The sequence below is a fragment of the Hirundo rustica genome, chromosome 31, assembly GCF_015227805.2.
Source record: "Hirundo rustica isolate bHirRus1 chromosome 31, bHirRus1.pri.v3, whole genome shotgun sequence".
In the NCBI taxonomy this organism is placed as follows: Eukaryota; Metazoa; Chordata; class Aves; order Passeriformes; family Hirundinidae; genus Hirundo; species Hirundo rustica.
Window position 1 is genome coordinate 209166 of NC_053480.1, and position 17894 is coordinate 227059.

Here is a 17894-nt window from a genome sequence, read left to right on the forward strand (position 1 = left end):
GCAGATCCCTCAAAGATCATACTCCCGGTTCAGAGGGAGGAATTTGATTGGAGCTATGCGAACAATGTTTCGCTGCAAAGTGCTCTCGAGGGTTTTTCAGGGCAGATCACTTATCATCTGCCTAGCCACAAGCTATTGCAAGTGGCCAAAAATACTCAATTTTCTCTACGACCCAAAAATAGCCAAGAGCCAGTGCAAGGTCCCACCGTCTTCACTGACGGTTCGGGCAAAACAGGAAAGCCATTGTTACGTGGCAGGATGGATCTGAGTGGCAGGTTTTGGAAGGCCATGAGGATGGGTCAGCCCAACTGGTTGAACTAAAGGCTGCTGTCATGGCATTTGAGAAATTTTCCCAGGAACCTTTCAATTTGATCACGGACTCTGCCTATATTGCCGACATCGTGCAGCAATTGGGTTGTTCAGTTTTGAAGGAGGTCAGTAACCCTACCTTGTTTAATTTACTGAAGGCCCTGTGGTGTGCAATCCAGGCCAGAGTTCATCCATATTACATTCTGCATGTACAGAGTCACACTAATTTGCCAGGATTTGTAGCGGAAGGTAACGCGCGGGCTGACAAGTTGGCTAACCCAGTGTGGGTAGCCCCTCAGCCTGACGTGCTCGCACAGGCCAAGGCATCGCATGGGTTTTTCCACCAAAATGCGCATACGCTGCAGAAGCAGTTCCAACTGACAGCCACTGAGGCTCGTGAAATTGTCGAGTCGTGTGATGACTGTCACGCCCTTGGTGCGCCATTGCCGGCAGGGGTTAACCCCAGAGGCCTTAAAGCCTTGGCACTCTGGCAGACCGATGTCACCCAGGTTGCCGAGTTTGGCTGGCTCAAGTATGTGCATGTCACGGTGGACACGTTCTCCTCTGCGATGTGGGCTTCTGCTCACACAGGAGAGAAAGCCCGTGATGTCATTGCCCACTGGAGGCAGGCCTTTGCTGTTCTTGGCATACCTTCTGCTGTGAAAACCGACAATGGTCCTGCTTATGCCTCACAGCAGGAACGGCAGTTCCTACAGTTGTGGGGTGTGTCACATAACTTTGGCATCCCTCATTCTCCGACGGGACAGGCGATTGTAGAACGCAATCACGGTACACTCAAGCGTGTTCTTCAAAAGCAGAAATGGGGAATGCAGGGTGAAACCCCGCACAGTCGGTTGGCAAAGGCTTTGTACACCATCAATCACCTTACGGTGCCGCAGAACTCAAATAATCCTGTCATTTTGAACCATCATCTCTCGTTGCAGGCTTCGGACGGTGAGCAACAGCCTCGAGCGAAGGTATGGGTCCGAAATTTAGTCACCAAGCAATGGGAAGGACCCTATGACCTAATCGCTATGGGGCGAGGGTATGCGTGTGTGTCCACGGACACTGGGACACGCTGGGACACGCTGGCTACCTTCAAAGTGTGTCCGTCCTGACCTGCGACCACAGAGGCAGAATTCAGCTGACAGGTAAGGTGGAAGCCGTGATCAACTTGAAAACCACCAAGTGGATGAATCCTCGAGTGATCACTCTGATGATTCTTCCACAGACAGTGATTGAACTTGTATATATTCCCTTTGTAAATTTGTTCATTTTTCTTTTTCTGTTTTTTCTTTTTTTAAAGTTAAAAGGGTGCGATGTTACCCTGTTTTTTCTGAGTTTCTTTATCAGCCTTTTGATTTTCATAAATGGAGTCAGATCTTTTAGTTACTGTAGAATATTAGAGCAGTTTTCTACCTTCCCCACAGAAGTAATATAAACAAATCCTTTGTTTTTCATTCTCTGTCCTTTGTTTGCATATTTCTAACCTGAAAACAATTGTAACTGACAATTCGTCTGGCCACTGAGGCTGAGGAGTGGAAACCCCAAAATTCCAATCTTCTGCTAGACCCACAAATGTATAAAAAGTAAAAAAATAAACAAAGGGGTCTCTTCCTCTCTTGGCTTTCAGCTGTGAGCTGGGATTGGAAGGACCTCTGCCTTGCAAAATCTCTTGTCTGCGTGTGACTGCTTTGTGTGTCTCGGTGACAAACCACTACCTGAAATCCCAAGAAAGTCCAGACCTAGAGCAGTGAACTTATGCTGCCTGTTGGGGAAAGAGTACCATGGGCAGAGGAACAGCAAAAATATGCAAGCTACAGCAGCAAAAGGAGAAAAGGGAGAGAGAAGAGAATACTAAGAAATGGGACCCCCCTTGATTACCTACCTCCCCCTCCCCCTGTTTACCCAGCAGTGCCCAAACACCTCTTCCAGATCCCCCAGTTTTGTCTCTAACTTCTTCTGATGAGTTCTCAAACCCCTCCCTCCTGAAATCAACTGTTCCAATCCCATTACCACCTCCTCCAAACACCTCAGTTCCAACTTTAAAACCCTTGTCTACCCCAGTTATGTCCCCCTCATCTTCCCCAGGCTCAGTCATGCCTACTGCCTCTTCCTCAACACCTTCTCCAGTTCCCCCAGCCCTATCTCCAGTGTCTCCCAGTAAGAGACCACTCCCATCCGGGTCAAACAATATCCAATATCCCCCGAAGGGAAGAGAGGATTGGCTCCTGGAATAGAACAGCTATCAGCAGAAGGCATTCTAGAGCCATGTATGTCCCCCCATAACACTCCCATACTTGCTGTTAAGAAAACTGAAGGCAAGTACAGACCAGTACAAGATTTAAGAGAAGTAAACAAGAGAACCATCTCAAGGCACCCTATAGTTCAAAACCCTTACACCCTCTTGAGTAGAATCCCAGGGGAGCACGCCTGGTTTACAGTCATTGATTTAAAGGACGCATTCTGGGCATGCCCCTTAGATGAGGAAAGTAGGGATTGGTTTGCTTTTGAATGGGAACATCCGGACCACAAAAGGAAACAACAAATAAGATGGACACGTTTACCCCAAGGGTTCACGGACTCTCCAAATGTCTTTGGGCAGGCACTAGAGACCCTATTAGAACAATTTATTCCCGAAGGCAAGGTGCAAATTCTACAATATGTGGATGACTTACTAATATCTGGGGAAGAGCAAGAGGAAGTCAGTCTCCAGTATAAGACTTTTAAATTTTTTAGGGAGAAAGGGCTTAAAGTTTTCCCAAAACAAATTGCAATTTGTGGAGGCTGAAATTACATATTTAGGTCATATAATCGGAGGAGGGTATAAGAAACTGAGTCCCGAAAGAATATCTGGCATACTATCAGTACAGGCACCAAAACCCAAAAGAGATGTAAGGAAATTATTTGGATTATTTGGATACTGTAAATTATGGTTAGATCAATATACCCAAAATGTAAAATTCCTCTATGACAAACTAGTGGACCCTGAACCTATAAAATGGACTGACGATGATGAAGAAAAATTAAAAGAATTAAAAAACAGATTATCCACAGCACCTGTCCTAAGTTTGCCTGATTTAAGGAAAGAGTTTGATTTGTTTGCAACTACAGAAAAAGGGGTTGCATATGGGGTGGTAACCCAAGAGTGGGGTGGATGTAGAAAGCCAATCGCCGACATTTCTAAACTGTTAGACCCAGTAGCCAGAGGGTGGCCCACCTCATCCAAGCGGTTGCTGCTGCAGCAATCTTGATAGAGGAAACCCAGAAATTAACTTTACACGGGAAAATAAAAGTACATACACCACATGACCTAAAGACACTGTTAAGTCAAAAAGCCCAACAGTGGCTAACAGATTCAAGAATATTAAAATACGAGATTGTTTTAATGAATAGTGACAATCTAGAATTAACCATCTCAAGAAGTTTAAACCCAGCCCAATTTCTCTCTGGAGAACCTTTGTTGGAGATAGAACATGACTGTTTGGAACTTGTAGACTTCCAAACCAAAACTAGAGAAGATCTAGATGATATCCCCCTACCTTATGGGAAGAAGTTATTCACAGACGGATCTTCGAGAGTGATAGAAGGGAAAAGAATATCAGGGTATGCCATGGTTGAAGCAGTAGAAGGAAGAGACCTGCAGATTACAGAAAAAAGAAAGCTACCCTCTAATTGGTCAGCACAGTGTTGTGAGGTATATGCTCTAAAAAGAGGATTAGACCTACTGGAAGGGAATCAGGGCACAATCTACAGTGATTCAAAGTATGCCTTTGGGATCGTTCACATATTTGGGAAAATCTGGGAAGAATGTGGTTACCTAAACTTGAAGGGAAAGAATCTGGTGCACAAAGAATTAATAAGATTAGTACTGGAGTCCTTATTTAAACCAATAGAAGTAGCAGTTGTGCACGTAAAGGGACATCAAAAGGGAAATGCACTTGAGATAAGGGGAAATCAGCTAGCAGACAGAACAGCCAAGGAAGCTGTGTTAGATTTAGGGGAACCCATAAAAATCTTTAAGTTAACTGAACCATCAGAGAGAAGGGAAGAGAAGGAAAAGCCAATATTCAATGAGAAAGAATTAAAAATGATAAAAGAATTAAACATATACCAAGGGAAACAAGGAGAATGGTTAACACCTGATAGGCACAAGTTTTTGAATAAAGCATTAGCCTGGAAAGTATTAACAGAAATACATGAACTAACCCACTGGGGAGTCCAAGGACTCTGTGATCACTTTTTAAGAGAAAATCTATGCATTGGAATATATGAACTAGCAAAATCAGTAACTCGAGGGTGCGTAACTTGTGAAAAGGTAGATCAGAAAATAATGAGGAAGACCACACCAGGAGGAAGAGAGCTAGCCTTGAGACCATTTCAAAATATCCAAATTGACTTTACTGAAATGCCACCTACCCAAAGGTATAAACATCTATTAGTCATAATAGACCATCTCACCCGCTGGGTGGAGGCCTTCCCAACTAGAAAAGAAACAGCTGATGTAGTTGTAAAAATTTTACTAGAACAAATCATCCTCCGATACGGGTTAGTCAACAACATTGATTCGGATAGAGGCCCCCACTTTGTCATTCAAATTCTACATAAAGTAATTGAAGCTTTAGGCATAAAATGGAGACTACATACCCCGTGGCACCCCCAAAGCTCTGGTAGGGTAGAGAGAGTGAATAAAACCCCTCAAGAATGTGTTAACTAAACTAATTGAAGAAATCCAGATGAATTGGCTCAAGTGCTTACCTCTTGCCCTCTGATGGATTAGAACAAGACCTCGCTCAGACATAGGGGTTTCCGCCTATGAAATGATGTTTGGACTCCCCTTCCTGATAACCCCATATAGTACAGGAAATTATTTAGAAGGAGAGGAAATAACTCAAAAGTACCTAAGGACTATTGGAAAAAACTTGGAAAGCTTAAGGAGAAAAGGATTTTGTCCCGAGATACCTCCCCTAGACTCTAATGTGCACCAAATTAGTCCTGGAGATTGGGTGCTAATAAAGTCATGGAACAGCACTCCATTAACCCCTAAATTTGAAGGCCCCTTCCAGGTGCTACTCACCTCATACACCACAGTACGGACTCAAGAAAAAGGCTGGACTCATATTACTCGAGTAAAAGGACCTGTACCACCTCCAAATACTGGACCGGATCCCGCAGAGACATCAACAAGTTTGCCAGAGTGGGTTGCAATACCCAATTCAAGCAATCTCAAAGTGACTTTTAAAAAAAAGAAACCACCAGTTGGCTGAAAGAACAAATAAGAACTTGTCATAAAAATCCATTAAGGACTGATATACTCGGTTTAGAAGTTATAAAAGTTGTTGTAAAAAGTTTTAAGTTTTCAAGTTTGTTAAGCTCTTTTTTTTACACTAAGAAATTGTACATGTTGTAATTACAGTTATTTATAAGGGTTAAGTTTTAAAGTTGGTTAAGCTTTCTTTACTAACAGTAGGGCTCATCTAACCAACCAAATCTCCCACAGAGCATTTCCCGGGAAGCCACCAAATTGATAGGAAAAGGGAGGAAGGGGGAAACCCTGTCACCATCCCAATGAAATTCCCCAACCCCGAGAGGCACGGCCGGGTGAGATCACTGCACTGAGAATGGTTCACAGCGGACTCTTGGGAGGACTAGCATTAGTCCTGTTGGTGAAGAGCGCCATAGAGAGTGAGCACAATGCCTGTACCAAGTGCTACCCTCCTCTCTATGACGGGGAACATCTTGGGTCATTAATAAGGGTCCACACTAATCTAAACCCCCGTTGCCTCAACCACTCCCATTTAACAACCTGTCAAGAGGACGGAAAGTCTATTGGCTCACAAGGAATACCGCCTCATTTAGGCAGCGCTTACTCGGGGAATGCCCTGTGGGAGAAGCGTGGTTTTGTTTTGAACATGAAATCAACCAAAAAGGATTAAAAGACCTAATAAAAGAAAAACAATTGACTAAGGTAACAAAAAAAGACAAATTAGAAGTACCTGAAGGGAAAAACTTATTCATTGATTTAGTAGAAAGAATCAGCAAAGAACTAAATATAACCAGTTGCTGGGTTTGTGGAAGTACAAAAATGTCTGAACTTTGGCCATGGGAAGGAATTAGTTTAGGACCAATGGAAATTTTAAAATAGAAACAAACAGAACCAAAACCTCAGCTTCTAGGAAGGAGGACTGAAAAAAGATGGGATTTAAAATCAAAAATAATTGGTGAGGAATGTATACTAAGAACAGGAAAGAGATATAATACACCAGTGGGAAAAATGGCTTGTAAAAGATACTTAGTTACAAAAGATTTAAACACCAGGTGGATTCCCGGAGAACCAAACAGGTATTGGGCAACAGGAAAAAAGGAAAAAGGATGTATATACCATGAAGGATATAACCTTCATGAATGCGCTGAAAAGGGGATAAATCCCTTTTGGGGAATAAGACAAATATCTAAATTCTGGGAGTGCCCTACTGAAGTATAGGATACCTTCTGGGAAGCCCCCGAACACTTGTTTTGGATCTGTGGTGACACTGCTTACACCATTCTCCCAAAGGATTGGGCAGGGAGCTGTACAATAGGCATCATTAAACCAGCCTTTTTCCTGCTCCCAAAGGAGTCAGGGTCAGGTTTAGGGGTTACGACAACCTAAAGAAATTAAACAGAAAAAGAAGGGATATAATTAACATGGAAAGTACTCAAAGATGGAAATGGAAAATCTGGACACCAGAAGAAATAATCAAAACTTACGGGCCAGCAACACGGGCTCAAGACGGATCTTGGGGGTACCACACCCCATTTACCTGTTAAATTGGATCATTCGACTCCAAGCAGTACTTGAAGCAGTTTCCAACCGAACAGCCCTAGCTCTGGATCACATAAGTACTCAATTGGCACAGACCAGAACTGTTATCTATCAAATTCGGCTAGCAGTAGATTATTTATTGGCTGATGAAGGAGGGATATGTGGTAAGTTCATTTCCTCAGAGTGCTGCTTGGAGATTGATGATAAAAGTGAAGTCATCAAAAATATATCCACCAAGATCTGTAAAATTGCATACGTGGGGAATCAGGAGTGGACTCCTTTGATGGACACTAGCTGGTGGGATGACTTCTGGTCATTCAAAGGAAAATGGTGGGAAAAGGCAGCCTTTATAGCTGCAGCTGCATTAACAAGTTTGTTATTTCTACCTTGTCTACTCCCCTATCTAATCCGGTTAGTCTCATCCACAATCCAGGCAAGTACACAAATTTCAAAAACAACAATGCATACTAAAATTATGGTAATGGAAAGTCAACAAGAAGAACATAAGACTGCAAAAAAAGCATATGACAAATATCAAAAATTAAAGAAACTTTACAGCCAAGATACTGAAATCTCTGATTGATGCGGGTTTAAACCAAATCAAAAAGAAAGAGGGGGGATACTCTAAGAAATAAATTCCTAAGATATGAGCTCTTAGTTACTGTTAAAAGTTACTGTTCTATGTTTAACAGTTCATAAGCAAAAACTTGTTTGCTTGTACCCCTATTCCCTGTTCCCTACCCTATGCCTGTACTCCCTTTCCATCGAGCATCACCGCCTCTGCTCCCAGGAGACATATCCATATGCACCCAAGGACGTATCCATATACAAATTAAGATACACTTGGCACAAAAGATCCCCAGAGACAACGAGCCACCAGATAACTGAGGACTGGAAATAACAACTCTAGCCCAGCAAAACGGTACAGAACCTCGGATCATTGACTGGAGCCAGCCCTGTGTCGTCACCATGACCCTGGCAGTTCTTGACAAAAAGAACACCCCCGAGACTTCGAGCCATCATTGTCTTCCCAGGGACTCTCATGAGGACAGAAACCCCAGTTCTGCTGGGTGGCAAAACTGAACCACCTCCTCCTCCACGTCGTCCATCGGGAGCAGCGGCGGTGTGCGCAACCCCTCGAGTTCCCCACCCAGAGCTGTCCTTAATAAAGGCCTTTAAAAAGGAGCTGGTCTCCTGGCCCACTTGTAACACATTGGGGTTTGGGTGTTTTGTTGGTACAGGAAAGTGATCTCTGCCCGTCTGCTACAGCAGAAACTGCCACTGCAGAGTGGAGCTTAAACAATGGCACCTGGGAGAGCAGTTGCAGACGGGAAAGAAGCAGGTGAGAGACTCATGTTTCATTTTTGTCCAGGTTCAACTCCTGACAGCCACCAAAGGGGCCCCAGAGCTGCGGCGGCCCAAGTTCCTCTCGCCTTTGCTGCGTGACTTCCTGAGCTGCTGCCTGCAGAGAGACGAGGCGCGGCGCTGCTCTGCCAAGGAGCTGCTGCAGGTAAAATGCCAAGGGGCTGCAGGTGAAACAGTGTCCCAGGGATGAGCTCCTCCTGCACTGAAGGGCAAGGCATCAGATGAGCCCCCCTCCTCCTCAGCTCCACTCCTGGTGCCGTTCAAATGAAAACAGTCAGGAATCCTGGGCTGGGCTGGGCTGGCAGGGACCTGTAAAGGTCATCTGGTCTAAGTATCCTGCAATGAGCAGGGACATCTTGAAAGAGATCAGGATGCTCAGCTCCAAAATATTTCCAGGGCTGGGGCACTTAGCAGCTCTTGCAGCAAGCTGTGCCACTGCTGCCCCACTGTTGCTCCTTAGACCTGCTCTGACTCAGTCCTCTTTTCATTTAAAAAAATATTACCCAGCCTTTGAGGCTCTTAGCTTAGAAAGTAATGGTTCCTTGTTGTTTCTTTTCCCTTTGTGCAGCATCCATTTGTAACATCGGCCAAGCCTGTGTCCAGCCTGGTGCCACTCATCATTTCAGTGAATAAGTAGAAGGAGGTGTTGCTAGAGGACATGAAGAGAAATGATACTCACACTTAAGACATCCAGAAGAGAAGAAGAAACTTTATTTTAATTACCTTGCTTATATAGATTCTGGACAATGTCCAGGGATTGGAGAACAAAGTTACCACCTCTCCATCCCACTGCCCAGGCTAGAAGTCAATCAGTTGTCCCTCATCAGAAAGGAATTCAAAAAACAACTCTTTGTTTATGTTACAAGCCTGAGAAGACTCCACTACCGGAATGTAAACATCAGAAGGCTAACAGAATATGGCAACAAGGAGGAGACAAGAATGTGACAATCACTTTAGAACTGTTCTCCATCACCAGCTTAGAGTAGGATTGTAGTGTACAATTGCAGCAAGGATTGTAGTGTAGGATTGTAGCAAAGAATTGTAGCCTAGGATTGTAGCCTAGTGTCTTGGTTTTGAAAAGACAGGTGTCTGCTATGGAGAGGCAGGCCTCTCTAGGAAATGAGGAATTTGAATCCTTCCCTCCATGTTATTATAATTTGTAAAATAAAACTTTTCAGTCAGAGCTATGGGGAAAAGGAATAACAGAACAGACAAAAAAAACAACAGCAATTATAACAATAGTAGAACAGAACCAAGAACCCCGAGGGCAAACGGTGGAAGCTCCGGCGCTGATGGCTGGAAGCCGGGCGCGGTGGACTGTCCTCCGCAGGCAGGGGGTGTCCTCGGCAGGCAGAGGTGGCAGTGCCGGAGAAGCCGCAGCCGCGAGACCCGGTCTCACCCAAAATCCAGCAGGACAGCGAAGAAACTCCGAATTCCTGGGTACTCCAACAGATGGTAGAATTCCCAGGACCAGACTCCTTCGTTAACTGTGGACTCCAGCAGCCAGCCGTGGCCCGATCAGTGCTCCCCCCAGAAGAAAAGAGCCGTGAGATCCCCCCACCCTCAGCTCTCTCCGGGAGCTTTTCTCCCTCCCCCAAAACTAAGTTATCAGTTCTTTTGTCCAGGTTAAGTACTCAGCATTTAGTCTCCTAGCAACTTGGGGGGGGGGCGGAAATTCTACAGGAGACTTAAACCCCAACATTATCCACCCCGAATTTTTTCCCACACCAACATATTATGTTGAATTTAAACCTTTAAATGATATACATATATATACATGTGAATATAAATACAGACACAGTCACAGTGGTCACCCTAAAACAAGGTCCCCTTGAGGTATGCAGCGGGTCTCACCATCCTTTTGCATCACCCACCATGTGCAGCCAGGTCCCTGAACAAAAACAACTCCAGGAGCGGGATTGTCTTTGCTGGAGGCAGAATTAATCCAAACAGTTTTTCCCAGCATTCCTCTCATGTGTACCACTGGAACCTTATCTCCATCTCTTGTTCCCAGGGGCTCAGATTGGGCGGGGCCTGCTCGGTTGGTAGAACCTCGAGTGTTCACTAACCAGGTGGCCTTTGCTAAATTATTCTCCCAGTTCTTGAAAGTCCCCCCAGCCAGTGCCTTCAAAGTGGTTTTAAGCAGGCCATTGCATCGTTCAACCTTCCCGGCTGCTGGCACATGATAAGGAATATGGTACAGCCACTCAATGCCATGTTCTCTAGCCCAGGTGTTTATAAGGCTGTTCTTGAAATGAGTCCCGTTGTCAGACTCAATCCTCTCAGGGGTACCATGTCTCCACAGGATTTGCTTTTCAAGGCCCAGGATGGTGTTCCGGGCAGTAGCATGGGGCACAGGGTAGGACTCCAGCCATCCAGTGGTGGCTTCCACCATGGTCAGCACATAGCGCTTGCCTTGGCGGGTTTGGGGAAGGGTGATGTAGTCAATCTGCCAGGCTTCCCCGTACTTATACTTGGACCATCGCCCGCCATACCACAGGGGCTTCACCCGCTTGGCCTGCTTGATGGCAGCACACGTCTCACAGTCATGGATAACCTGAGAAATACTGTCCATGGTTAGATCCACCCCTCGGTCTTGTGCCCACTTATAGGTGGCATCTCTACCCTGATGGCCTGAAGCATCATGGGCCCATCGAGCTAGGAACAACTCTCCCTTGTGTTGCCAATCTAAGTCTATCTTTGACACCTCTATCTTTGCAGCTTGATCTACCTGCTCTTTGTTTTGGTGCTCCTCATTAGCCCGACTCTTGGGGACATGGGCATCTACATGGCGGACTTTGACAGGTAGCTTCTCTACCCGAGTGGCAATGTCCTTCCACTCATCTGCAGCCCAGATTGGCTTTCTCCTACGCTGCCAACTGGCCTTTTTCCACTTCTCCAGCCAACCCTACAGAGCATTGGCCACTATCCACGAATCAGTGTAGAGGTAGAGCTTTGGCCACTTCTTTCTTTCAGCAATGTCCAGGGCCAGTTGAACATCTTTGAGTTCAGCAAGTTGGCTTGACCCACCTTCTCCTTCAGTGGCTTGTGCTACCTGTCGTGTGGGGCTCCATACAGCAGCTTTCCACTTCCGGTTCATCCCTACGATGCGGCAGGAACCGTCAGTGAAAAGAGCATAGCGTGTTTCTTCTGCTGGCAGTTGGTTGTATGGTGGACCCTCTTCGGCACGTGTCACTTGTTCCTGCTCCTCTTCATCTGTGAGACTAAAGTTCTCACCCTCTGGCCAGTTTGTAATTATCTCCAAAATCCCAGGGCGATTTGGGTTTCCAATGCAGGCGCGCTGAGTGATGAGGGCAATCCATTTGCTCCATGTGGCGTCGGTGGCATGATGGGTGGAGGGAACCTTTCCTTTAAACATCCACCCCAGCACTGGTAGTTGGGGTGCCAACAGGAGTTGTGCCTCTGTGCCAATCACCTCTGAGGCAGCTTGAACTCCTTCATAGGCGGCCAAGATTTCCTTTTCTGTTGGAGTGTAATTGGCTTCGGACCCTCTGTAGCTTCGGCTCCAGAATCCCAGGGGTCGGCCTCGAGTCTCCCCAGGCACCTTCTGCCAAAGGCTCCAGGACAGGCCATTGTTCCCGGCTGCTGAGTAGAGCACGTTCTTCATATCTGGTCCCGTCCTGACTGGGCCAAGGGCCACTGCATGAGCGATCTCCTGCTTGATCTGGGCAAAGGCTTGTTGCTGTTCAGGGCCCCAGTGGAAATCGTTCTTCTTGCGGGTGACCAGGTAGAGAGGGCTCACAATCTGGCTGTACTCAGGAATGTGCATCCTCCAGAATCCTATAGCGCCTAGGAAAGCTTGTGTCTCCTTTTTGCTGGTTGGTGGGGACATGGCGGTGATCTTATTGATGACCTCAGTGGGAATCTGCCGCCGTCCATCTTGCCACTTTACTCCCAGGAACTGGATCTCTCGGGCAGGTCCCTTGACCTTGCTCTGCTTGATGGCAAAACCAGCTTTCAGGAGAATGTGGATGATCTTCTCTCCTTTCTCAAACACTTCCATTGCCGTGTTCCCCCACACAATGATGTCATCGATATACTGTAGGTGCTCCGGAGCCTCACCCTTTTCCAGTGCAGCCTGGATCAGTCCATGGCAGATGGTGGGGCTGTGTTTCCACCCCTGGGGCAGTCGGTTCCAGGTGTACTGCACGCCCCTCCAGGTGAAAGCAAACTGAGGCCTGCATTCTGCAGCCAGAGGAATGGAGAAAAATGCATTAGCAATGTCAATTGTGGCGTACCATTTTGCTGCCTTGGACTCCAGCTCGTACTGGAGTCCCAGCATGTCCGGCACAGCAGCACTCAATGGTGGAGTCACTTCGTTCAAGGCACGATAGTCCACAGTCAATCTCCATTCTCCGTCAGGCTTGCGCACAGGCCAGATGGGGCTGTTGAAGGGTGAGTGGGTTTTGCTGACCACCCCTTGGCTCTCCAGCTCCCGAATCATCTTGTGGATGGGGATCACGGCATCTCGATTTGTCCAATACTGTCGGCGGTGCACCGTCGAGGTGGCAACTGGAACTCGTTGCTCTTCTACCTTTAGAAGTCCTACTGCAGATGGGTTCTCCGACAGTCCAGGCAAACCATTCAATTTCTTAATACCCTCTGCCTCCACAGCTGCTATTCCAAAAGCCCACCTGAGTCCCTTAGAGTCTTTGTAATAACCATTCCGGAGGAAGTCTATGCCCAAAATACATGGGGCCCCTGAGCCAGTCACAATTGGATGTTTCTGCCACTCCTTCCCGGTCAGGCTCACCTCGGCTTCCAACAGAGTCAATTCCTGTGATCCCCCCGTCACCCCAGCAATGGAAATAGGTTCTGTCCCCACATATTCCGATGGTATCAGGGTACACTGAGAACCAGTATCAACTAAAGCTTCATATTTCTGTGGCTCTGATGTGCCAGGCCATCGGATCCACACCGTCCAATAGACCCGGTTTTCCCATGCCTCTCCCTGGCTAGAGGCAGGGCCCCTCTAGCACCGGTCATTATTCCCCTCCTGGGCATACATGGTAGAGGTTCCTTCACGGGGATCTGACATATCATCCTCACTTCTATAATACCTGGCAGCTTGGTCATGTGATATCGAGGCTACCTTCATCTTAGTGGGAACCCCTCGGTTAGTGTTTCTCTCCTTGAGCTCACGCACCCGTGCTGCCAGGGCAGAAGTGGGTTTCCCATCCCACCTTCCCATGTCTTCCCCATGGTCACGCAGAAAGTACCACAGGTCAGCTCGTGGGGTGTACCCTCTCTCTCTAGCGGGGGGCTGTTGAGCTCTGACTCTGGGGCCTGTAACTCGCACCGGTGCCACATGGGAACTGTTCCTCCTCATCATCTCCTCCATCTTCTCTGTCACCTCCTCCATCTTCTCCCTTATCTCCTCTCTGAGTTCCTTAGCCACGGCAGAGACCTGAGCCTGCATTGGGCTACTGATTATACTCTCGTAATTTCTAAGCTTGTTGGCTACAGAACCCACTGTCTCTCGGTTGTTATCAGGATGAATTGTTGCAATGTATGTGGCGTATTGAGATGGTCCTAGAGTTGCCAGATTCCACAGCATTTGCCCTGTGCACCTGACTTTGTCGGGGTCATTATCATGCTGTCCACCCCTCCCAAAGAGTACCTCCAATACTGCCACTTCTCTCAACTGTTGGATCCCTTCCTCAAGGGTCTTCCAGCGCATTCTATGATGGTGCTCCTGCATTCTGTCTCTGTGGACAAACCTCTCCCTTACACTCATTAAAAGCCGCTCCCAAAGGGAAAGGGGCCCTGGCTCCCTTACGAATACCTGATTCACACCTGAGTCCTGGGTCAAGGGTCCCAAATTCCTTGCCTCACTATTATCTAGCTGCACGCCTGTACCTATAAGGTCCCAGACCCGAAGTAACCAGGCTGTATAAGCCTCACGTCCCCGCCGTGCAAGATCTTTTTGCAGATTACGGAGACTTTCATATGTCAGGGACTCAGTGATGATCTCAACCTCTGACTCCCCCCCGGGTTGTGAGGGCCCTCCTTTCTTATCCTTGTTGCCTGGGTGCTCTGATTTCACCTTATACTTCTTTGTTTCCACAGGGGCCACTGCTGCTGGCTGTGGCTGCCCCTGTGGTTCAGCTGGAACCTGGACGGTTGTAACGTCTGTGGGTTCTGCTGCTGCACCATCAGACTCTCCTTTGTCGGGGCAGGGGGAGGGTTTCCCAGCAGCTGGGCCTAATGAGGCTACTACAGGGGAAAGGCACTCCCTCAGCATCTGGCCCATCTCACGGATCTCCTTCACCCAATCTGGGTGGTTTATTCATGAGGCAGGCTGTGGGACGGGGTCAGGCTGTGGGATGGGCTCAGGCTGTGGGACGGGGTCAGGCTGTGGGGCAGTGTCAGGCTGTGGGGTGGGGTCAGGCTGTGGGACGGGCTCAGGCTGTGGGGCAGGCTCAGGCTGTGGGGCAGTGTCAGGCTGTGGGGCAGGGTCAAGCTGTGGGGCAGGCTCAGGCTGTGGGACGGGCTCAGGCTGTGGGGCAGTATCCTTATTCTCTAGGGTAGGTATCAGGGTGGTTATCCAGGTCAGTCTCCCCTTATCTCTAAATGCTAAACAGAACAGGCATACCAGCAACACCAGCCACTGTATGATGTCATTAACATTCAGAGATCTGAACCCTTCAAAGACTGGTGGGGTAGGCCCAAAGAGCTGGGTGAAGGGCTGTGAAAAAATTTCCCCCGATGTAATTTCTTCACAGTAGGTACTGTTGTTAAAGTAACTCCAGAAACACACAGTTAGTGTATGATAGCCCTGAATCCATGTGCCTACCTTCCAGAGGAAATTAAAAATCCACGATTTCCTCACTTGGTTAACCCATATAGCAAAATGGATGACAGCCACAGTAACCTTAGTTACAGGGCCCATGTTTAGAAAAGGGCCTGCAAATGGGAGGAATATGGCCACCACCACATGCCACCCGAACCAGGTTAAGCCAGACCACATGATATCCAGTGCACAGCAATGTAGGCACTTAAGAACTGTTATTCCTTTTCCTCTCAATGCCCCACGTTGGGCACCAAATTCTGTCTTGGTTTTGAAAAGACAGGTGTCTGCTATGGAGAGGCAGGCCTCTCTAGGAAATGAGGAATTTGAATCCTTCCCTCCGTGTTATTATAATTTGGAAAATTAAAAATAAAACTTTTCAGTCAGAGCTATGGGGAAAAGGAATAACAGTCTTTTACTAGTAAATATAACAGGACAGACAAAAAAAAACCCAAGAGCAATTATAACAATAGTAGAACAGAACCAAGAACCCCGAGGGCAAACGGTGGAAGCTCCGGCGCTGATGGCTGGAAGCCGGGCGTGGTGGACTGTCCTCGGCAGGCAGGGGGTGTCCTCAGCAGGCAGAGGTGGCAGTGCCGGAGAAGCCGCAGCGGCGGGACCCGGGCTCACCCAAAATCCAGCAGGGCAGCGAAGAAAACTCCGAATTCCTGGGTGCTCCAACAGATGGTAGAATTCCCAGGACCAGACCCCTCCGTTACCCGTGGACTCCAGCAGCCAGCCGTGGCCCGATCAGTGCTCCCCCTGGAAGAAGAGAGCCGTGAGATCCCCCCACCCTCAGCTCTCTCCGGGAGCTTTTCTCCCTCCCCCAAAACGAAGTTATCAGTTCTTTTGTCCAGGTTAAGTACTCAGCGTTTAGTCTCCTAGCAACTTGGGGGGGGGGGGAAATTCTACAGGAGACTTAACCTTCAACACCTAGGATTGTAAATAAAGTTTCTGAAACCTCAACTCATTTCAAAGATTCCCCTCCTTCTGAGCCTGTGAGAAAGCTCAACATTTCCTGAGACATAAACTTTAGAGAATTAAGGATTTTAGAGGGGTTAAGATTTTAGTAAGAGATAAACTTTGCTGGAATTAACTAAAGTAGATAGGTAGGCTTTGCTGAAATTAAAAGTTAGTAATTAACTAAGAGAAACATGGTTTGGGATCACTCTTCCATATTACAATAACTGATTACTTGTCAACTTTATGTTTGGTTAGCTGTGTTTATAATGAAGAAGAGAGAAACTGATAAATAGCTTTTAGGAACATAAGACAATTGTAGGCCTCCTCTGCCCAGCAACCCATTGAACAGTCACAAAGACAGGAAACAGGAGTCCTACCAAGGGTTCATTTCTCACATTTGTATTGAAAAGGTAGAAAGGTCAGAACGAGGAAGACTTCTTTACTTCCTCATTTTGGGGACCCCTCTCCATGAAAAGGACCACCAATGCATTTCAAAGAACAAACTACGCATGCTTAATTGCCTTTTAGCTAATTACTATAGGAAGCGGGGAATGGGATGCACCAGCATTATGAATATGCATTTGTGTTTTGGGTATTCAATACTTCTGTAAATAAAAGGACTCTGGGATCACCTATAAATTGTGGTGTGTACTTGGGAGCTATCCCGCACGCTGCCCGGCATCATCATAAACATGCACTTTCTAACTTGAAACTGTTAGAGAGTTTTTGTCCATCACAGTTGGGTATCGATACTAGATCAATACCCATATTTCTTTAAGAAGTCATTCCTTCTGAATTGTGTTTTTTCTTAGAGGTGGAAAGTGACATTGATGGCTTCTTTGGTACAGTTGGAAAGGGGGGAAGGCTTCAGTCATCCTCCCCAGACTAGAGTGCCTTTGGAATGTGGCCCACTGGCTGGGTTTTACCCAGCTGTGGCACTTGTGTTTGAGGCAGAAAGGGCAGTGGCATTTGCATTGACTTGAGTATCCAAATGAGCAGAGGGCTACCATAGGCATGCCAATTCTCCTTCTTTTGATTTGACCACCAAAATCTTCCTTTGCAGAGGCAGAAAGGGCAGTGGCAGAGGCAGAACCAAAGGAGGAGTGGGGCAGCCCAAATATCCTGTGCAGATGCAGGCCTTGAGCTCTGACTCGAGAGCATTTGTGCTCCTGCCACTTGGATCTGTATCCCTAAGTGCAATCTCCTTGGCTGGAGGAGAGTTTTGCTCAAGTGAGGAAGCAGCAGGATCAGGGAGGCTGCTGGCAAAGGTGCAGAGCTGGTGCAGAGCTGTCAGCGAGCTGGAGGTGAGACTCGGCCGCGCCTTGCCCAGGCTGGAGCCCCAGCAGAGCCCTGGCAGAGCCCGGAGCAGCCTGAGCCTGGGCAGAGGCCGGCTGCACTGAGGCCCTTGGAGCTGCAAGAGGCAGCAGCCCGGCCCTGGGTGCCTCTTGGTGGCACCGGGAGAATCCTCGGCTCTCAGAGCCCAGGTGGCAGCTGGCTGCTCCCGAGGGGAAGCGCAGCCGTGCTGGGCACAGCACAGACTGGGGGCATTGGCCGTCTGCAGTGTGCACAGAGGAGAGAGAGGCAAACGACAGCCGAGGGCTGCAGCCCTGCCTGAGGATTCCTACTCTTGTGCCGGCTGCC

The 17894-nt window shown here is 47.5% G+C and overlaps 1 long non-coding RNA gene across 1 annotated transcript; it reads left to right on the forward strand.

Moving 5' to 3' along the window:
- Positions 1-800: 800 nt before the first annotated feature.
- On the forward strand, positions 801-11965 carry LOC131378724 (uncharacterized). Its single transcript, XR_009208563.1, has 3 exons — positions 801-1460; positions 8487-8624; positions 9048-11965. It is a non-coding gene; the product is annotated as an uncharacterized LOC131378724 (long non-coding RNA).
- Positions 11966-17894: the final 5929 nt, after the last annotated feature.